The following is a 7,336-nucleotide window of genomic DNA, read 5'->3' as shown; positions in this document are numbered from 1 at the left end:
TTTACATGAATATCCATGACTACTATGTGGTAAATATATTCACATGTTTGTGACTGTGGCACCCCCGGTGGTATATGTTGTACAACTATACTTTTTGTCTGCTACAACAGACGCTGTCTGTGCCACACTACAGGCTCCTAATCAGAGACTCACCAACAAAGCAGTACCCAGAAATTAACTGTTTGCTCTCAATAACTGTGGTTATTTATTTTATTGGCTTGTAGTTTTTCATTTTTGATTTCATCACAGGGGGCTCAGTCACACTGTTAAAGCGCCGCAGCGCTGACTAGGCCCCCTGGTAATACTTTGCCATCAGGTGACCCTAACCACATGGGCCACCCGATGGGCCCAGGAACGTTTGGCCCCGGCGGTTCTACCGCCCGGGCCAGGGCCGCAACACATGGTGGTGGGCACCCAGTCGCAGAGATCCACAGGGCGGCCATGCCCCCTGATGAGAGGGACCCGGGCATATATGCGACCCCTGCGACGCGGTAGTTCCGACCCCTGCGACGCGGTAGTCAGTGGTGATGTGTTTGTGGCGAATGTGAATGTGTTTGTGCGTGTGTGGGCTGTTTGTATTATGTGTATGAGGGGAAGGCTTATTTAGCAGCTCTGTGTATATGTAGCAGAGCGGGTTGCTAACCTGGGGTCCAAAAAGGACAGGACTTGCCATGAAAAGGTCAAGGGCAGGAACAAAAATAGCTGCTGAAGGCTACTCTACTCCAGTGCAGATTCCCGCTTGCAAGTGCTTGGAGGAAGTGATCTGAGATCACTTCCTCTAAATGCATCAATGTGTAAATTAAGGATTGTCCCTCACCACCTGCAATCTCAGGTTGCACTAGAAAATATCTAAAGTCCACTCAGATTCCTTATAGTCCAGAGCCTGTTTGTCTCTGGCAGCCTTAAAGGACCACTATAGTGCCAGGAAAACATACTCGTTTTCCTGGCACTATAGTGCCCTGAGGGTGCCCCCACCCTCAGGGAGCCCCTCCCGCCGGGCTCTGGGGAGAGGAAAGGGGTTAAAACGTACCTTTCTACAGCGCCGGGCAGGCAGCTCTCCTCCTCCGATCCTCCTCCTCTCCTCCCATTCGGCTGAATGCGCACGAGTGGCAAGAGCTGCGCGCGCATTCAGCCGGTCTCATAGGAAAGCATTATCAATGCTTTCCTATGGACACGTGCGTGCTCTGATTTTCACAGTGAGAATCATGCAAGCGCCTCTAGCGGCTGTCAGTGAGACAGCCACTAGAGGATTTGAGGGCTGGATTAACCCATTTATAAACATAGCATAAAAACATCTAGCATAAAAAGATGGGTTAACCCTAGCTGGACCTGGCACCCAGACCACTTCATTAAGCTGAAGTGGTCTAGGTGCCTATAGTGGTCCTTTAAGTGCCATGAAAATGCACCACGAGTGTCAAACATGGAACACGTGCCGTAGGTTGTTGACCCCTGTTCAAAACCCTACAAGAACCTCCTATTTATGTTTGAAGTTCAATTAACAGAGCAGGAAGTAAAAACTTTTAAAATGAGCATGCTGTTCTGATTGAAAATTAAACCATTTGTTCATGTTAACTGAGTGAATCCAGTGAGTGGTGTATTTTCATTTTGTGCTGCCACAACTAAACTCAAAATGGAGATGGGCCAAACCTGTAAATGGAACAAAAAAACAAACAAACCACATAGCACAACACTCTTTAGGCAATCACCCCCTAATTTTGTTCTCCCCTTTACAAGTTTGCCTGTGTCTCTGTGGCTGGAGTGTTGCTCATAATATAATATATGAATATGAGAATATTAACAAGAACACTGTAAATATTTCTGGTTAAATATTAAAGGGACACTGTAGGCACCCAGACCATGTCAGCTATTTGAAGTGTCCTTTCTGCACTTAGTGCTGCAATGTTAAACATTGCAGTTCCAGAGAAACAGCATTGTTTACATTGCAGCACTAAGTCTGACCTCAGTGGCTATCTACCAGACAGCCATTGGGGGAGCTTCCTAAATCGACACGGACCTTTGGTCAGGTATCTGACGATGGACGTCTTCACTCTCTGCATGAGGATCTCCAGTGTCAAATTTTTGATTCAATACTTTCCTATGGGAAGGTCTAAAGTGTGCGTGGCATTTGCCGCACATGCAGTGCCGATGCGTCCATAAGGCAGCACAAGCTCCCCCTGCCAGGCATTCTGTGTAGTGTTAATAAAACACAATAAAAAGGGAAAAATTGATACACAGTGCTCAAATCACCAAAATGTGAATCACTCCAATCACACTAAAAGTGTATAAAACAATATAAACAAGGTAGTATGGTGAGAGCAAATATTAATACACCAATTAGAAGATAAATAGAGTATATAAAAACAGGTAATATTACCAACAGTCTTGAATGTCCTAAAAATATAAAATAAAGGACATAGTATAGCCTGTATAAAATAGTGACACTTAAAATAACTTTTAAGATTGTCCACTCACGTGGTGCTGAGCCTTAGACAGCGGCTCAGACTTCAAGCGCCTTTATAATGATATCGTGGAGACCGCAATGCTGGTTAAAATGATCTCTGTCAAAATCCCCTCGTACAAATTTGGTAAGAGCCAAGTCGGGAAATGCAGGAACAAATTTTATTAACAAAGCATAAAATGGGATCTTCCAAGTATTTGTGGCTGTGAAGAGCAACTTCTGATTCCTGTACCCCGCCGGACTGAAAGGAAGTGCTCACGGAGAGGAGACTGAAGCTCCTGTACTGTGGTCCGCTCCGCTCAGCCACGCTACAAGAAAGGTAGGAGACACACCGGGGACAAAGGGGGGAGAGAGAGAGGGGCACTAAGGGGGGGAGGGGGGAAAGGAAACATATTGGAGGGGGGAGAAGAAACACTATGGGGGAGGAAAACATGGAGGGGGAAACTATGGGGGTGAGGAAAACTATGGGAGGGGGGAATGAACACTATGGGAAGGAGGGAAACTATGGGAGGGGGAAGGAAAACAATGGGGGGAAGAACACTATGGGACATGGGACAGAGGGAGGGAAAGAATGCTATGGGACATGGGAGGGGGGGAGAACACTAAAAAAGAGGGAGGGTTGAGAAACACGGGGGGGGGGGAGAAAGGAACATTAAGGGGTGGCACTAAGGTACAGGGGAGGGAAGGGAAGGGAAGTGAAAATTAACACTGGGGTAGTGGAGGGACCACTAAAAGAGAAGGGAGAGGAACACTAAGATGGGGAGTGGGAGGAACATTAAGGGAAATGGGGGGCACTAAGAGACAGGTAAGGGGGAGGGGAGAGGAACACTATGGGACAAGGGAGGGAGGGGAAAGGAACACTTAGGGACAGGGGAGGGAGGGGAGAGGAACACTAAGGGACAAGGGAGGGGAGAGGAACACTAAGGGACAGGGAAGGGAGGGGAGAGGAACACTAAGGGACATAGAGGGGAGAGGACCATTAAGGGACGGGGAGGGGACCACTAATGGATATGGAGGGGATAGTGGCATGGCACACAGGGGGGCTTGAGTGGGGAGAAAGACACACAGAGGGACATGAGGGGGGAGAAATACACACAGATGGGCCTGGGGGTGAGAAAGTCCACAGAGGGGCTGGAGATATAAATGCCACACAGAAGGGCCTGTGAGTGGAAATACAAAGGGGCTGGGGGTGAAAGAGGGGCTGGAAAAGAGGAAAAAGAGACACAGATGGGCTGGGGGGAGAAAGACGGGCTGGTGGTGAAAGAGAAACACAAAGGATTCCTGGCACTACAGGGAGTGCAGAATTATTAGGCAAATTAGTATTTTGACCACATCATCCTCTTTATGCATGTTGTCTTACTCCAAGCTGTATAGGCTCGAAAGCATACTACCAATTAAGCATATTAGGTGATGTGCATCTCTGTAATGAGAAGGGGTGTGGTCTAATGACATCAACACCCTATATCAGGTGTGCATAATTATTAGGCAACTTCCTTTCCTTTGGCAAAATGGGTCAAAAGAAGGACTTGACAGGCTCAGAAAAGTAAAAAATAGTGAGATATCTTGCAGAGGGATGCAGCACTCTTAAAATTGCAAAGCTTCTGAAGCGTGATCATCGAACAATCAAGCGTTTCATTCAAAATAGTCAACAGGGTCGCAAGAAGCGTGTGGAAAAGCCAAGGCGCAAAATAACTGCCCATTAAATGAGAAAAGTCAAGCGTGCAGCTGCCAAGATGCCACTTGCCACCAGTTTGGCCATATTTCAGAGCTGCAACATCACTGGAGTGCCCAAAAGCACAAGGTGTGCAATACTCAGAGACATGGCCAAGGTAAGAAAGGCTGAAAGACGACCACCACTGAACAAGACACACAAGCTGAAACGTCAAGACTGGGCCAAGAAATATCTCAAGACTGATTTTTCTAAGGTTTTATGGACTGATGAAATGAGAGTGAGTCTTGATGGGCCAGATGGATGGGCCCGTGGCTGGATTGGTAAAGGGCAGAGAGCTCCAGTCCGACTCAGACGCCAGCAAGGTGGAGGTGGAGTACTGGTTTGGGCTGGTATCATCAAAGATGAGCTTGTGGGGCCTTTTCGGGTTGAGGATGGAGTCAAGCTCAACTCCCAGTCCTACTGCCAGTTTCTGGAAGACACCTTCTTCAAGCAGTGGTACAGGAAGAAGTCTGCATCCTTCAAGAAAAACATGATTTTCATGCAGGACAATGCTCCATCACACGCGTCCAAGTACTCCACAGCGTGGCTGGCAAGAAAGGATATAAAAGAAGAAAATCTTATGACATGGCCTCCTTGTTCACCTGATCTGAACCCCATTGAGAACCTGTGGTCCATCATCAAATGTGAGATTTACAAGGAGGGAAAACAGTACACCTCTCTGAACAGTGTCTGGGAGGCTGTGGTTGCTTCTGCACGCAATGTTGATGGTGAACAGATCAAAACACTGACAGAATCCATGGATGGCAGGCTTTTGAGTGTCCTTGCAAAGAAAGGTGGCTATATTGGTCACTGATTTGTTTTTGTTTTGTTTTTGAATGTCAGAAATGTATATTTGTGAATGTTGAGATGTTATATTGGTTTCACTGGTAAAAATAAATAATTGAAATGGGTATATATTTGTTTTTTGTTAAGTTGCCTAATAATTATGCACAGTAATAGTCACCTGCACACACAGATATCCCCCTAAAATAGCTAAAACTAAAAACAAACTAAAAACTACTTCCAAAAATATTCAGCTTTGATATTAATTAGTTTTTTGGGTTCATTGAGAACATGGTTGTTGTTCAATAATAAAATTAATCCTCAAAAATACAACTTGCCTAATAATTCTGCACTCCCTGTAGTGTATCCCTTGATAGATCATTTTAAACCCTGTCATAGCTTTTCTACATTATTTAAGCCATGAAATACTGACTAAGCTGTTACCAGCGCAGAACTAATTATAATACTTATCACAGTAAAACAGAAATTGCAAGCACCACCTGGATCAAGAAGTGCCTAGTAATGGTGCTGATAAAACACCATAAAGCTATTCAAAATATATTAAAATAAATATATGTAGTTACACATTATGAGTTTTACATTTTTTCAATGAAACTTCAAAACATATATTTCTCAAATGAAAAAAATAATAATGGCTGTAATCGTAATATTCATTCGTTTTTCTACAACTCTCTCATTCCCTAACCTTGAAATGGGGCACCTGTGTGTGAAAATGGGGTGGTTAAGCCCACTATGACCTATGTTCAGATTTTTCCAAGAGAAATGGAGCAGCCATATGATTTGACAAATATCATTTGGAGTGTTCTGGTTTTAATGCTAAATTAAACGGACACTCCACTGCCCTAATACAATATACATTTTTAAAAATCACTGTTTAGTAGATTTACCTCAAATAAAAACTTGCATACATTTATAATATATGTATTTTTTTAAATTGGGGTATATATAAAATCAGCTTTCAAAACCTGCAGTTCTTATGTCTGCTGCCTTTGCAAGCCCTCCTCTTCTATCCGCACCCAGACTTTCCGTTGCTGTCCAATCACAGACTTCCCAATACAGCTCAATGAGAATCTTTGTAAGCTAGATGCTGCTGCATTCTGCTTGAGAGCCAATGGGGTGTAACCAGGTTAATTTATAAAATACTCAATTTCTATTGAAAAAAAGAGGACACACTCTTCAGCAAGCTAAAGTTGTTAAGTGGTCTGCAGTGACACTTTAATAAATATTGGGACAAAATATATGTCATGGAGATTGTAAAATATGTGCATTTACAACTGAAAGTATATCGATGCCATGAGAAAACACAACTCTGAGGCAAAATACCTCTAGTACAAAATAATTACATTTTACTTGGATAGTCACACACCATCAAGATTATGTTAAATTAGGGAACTTTAAAAAAATATATAAAAATATGCTTTACAATCTTTTGTTCTCTATCTAGATAGTTATTTTTCTTTTACATAAACAGGTTTTATTGAGGTTTTTATGGTTTATTAAAGGACCACTCTAGTGCCAGGAAAACATACTTGTTTTCCTGGCACTAGAGTGCCCTGAGGGTGCCCCCACCCTCATGGACCCCCTCCCGCCCGGCTCTGGAAAGGGGAAAAGGGGTAAAACTTACCTTTTTCCAGCGCTGGGCAGGGAGCTCTCCTCCTCCTCTCCGCCCCGTAGGCTGAATGCGCACGCGCGGCAGAAGCTGCGCGCATTCAGCCGGTCGCATAGGAAAGCATTTACAATGCTTTCCTATGGACGCTTGCGTGCTCTCACTGTGATTTTCACAGTGAGAATCACGCAAGCGCCTCTAGCGGCTGTCACTGAGACAGCCACTAGAGGATTAGGGGGAAGGCTTAACCAATTTATAAACATAGCAGTTTCTCTGAAACTGCTATGTTTATAAAAAAAAAATGGGTTAAGCACAAGGTATAATGATGTGAAAGGAATATAAATCATTTTAAATTCGTTAAATCATTAGTTTGCGTCCCTTTGTAAGATTATATTTTCAGAACTCAATATATTGAAAGCAATGCCTGGAGCAGACTGGGTGTTAAAAGTACTTGCCATTCCAGTAACACAAATGAATGTAAATATTGAAATAAGTAAAGTTGAAGAATGGATAACATGTAGAGATGTCCCGAATAGTTCGCTGGCGAATAGTTCCTGGCAAACATAGCTTGTTCGCGTTCGCCACGGACGGCGAACATATGCAATGTTCGGTCCGCCCCCTATTCGTCATGTCAGGGTATTTATATCGGCAGACATTTTGTGCTATGATAGAAATACAAAGTGTATGTTCTGAAGTCATTGCTAAACAGACCAGACTCCATTTTGTATCTGCACGTTAACAAAGAGACACAAAATTC

The sequence above is a fragment of the Pelobates fuscus genome, chromosome 1 (assembly GCF_036172605.1).
Source record: "Pelobates fuscus isolate aPelFus1 chromosome 1, aPelFus1.pri, whole genome shotgun sequence".
NCBI classification, from domain to species: domain Eukaryota; kingdom Metazoa; phylum Chordata; class Amphibia; order Anura; family Pelobatidae; genus Pelobates; species Pelobates fuscus.
This window is presented reverse-complemented; position numbering follows the sequence as displayed.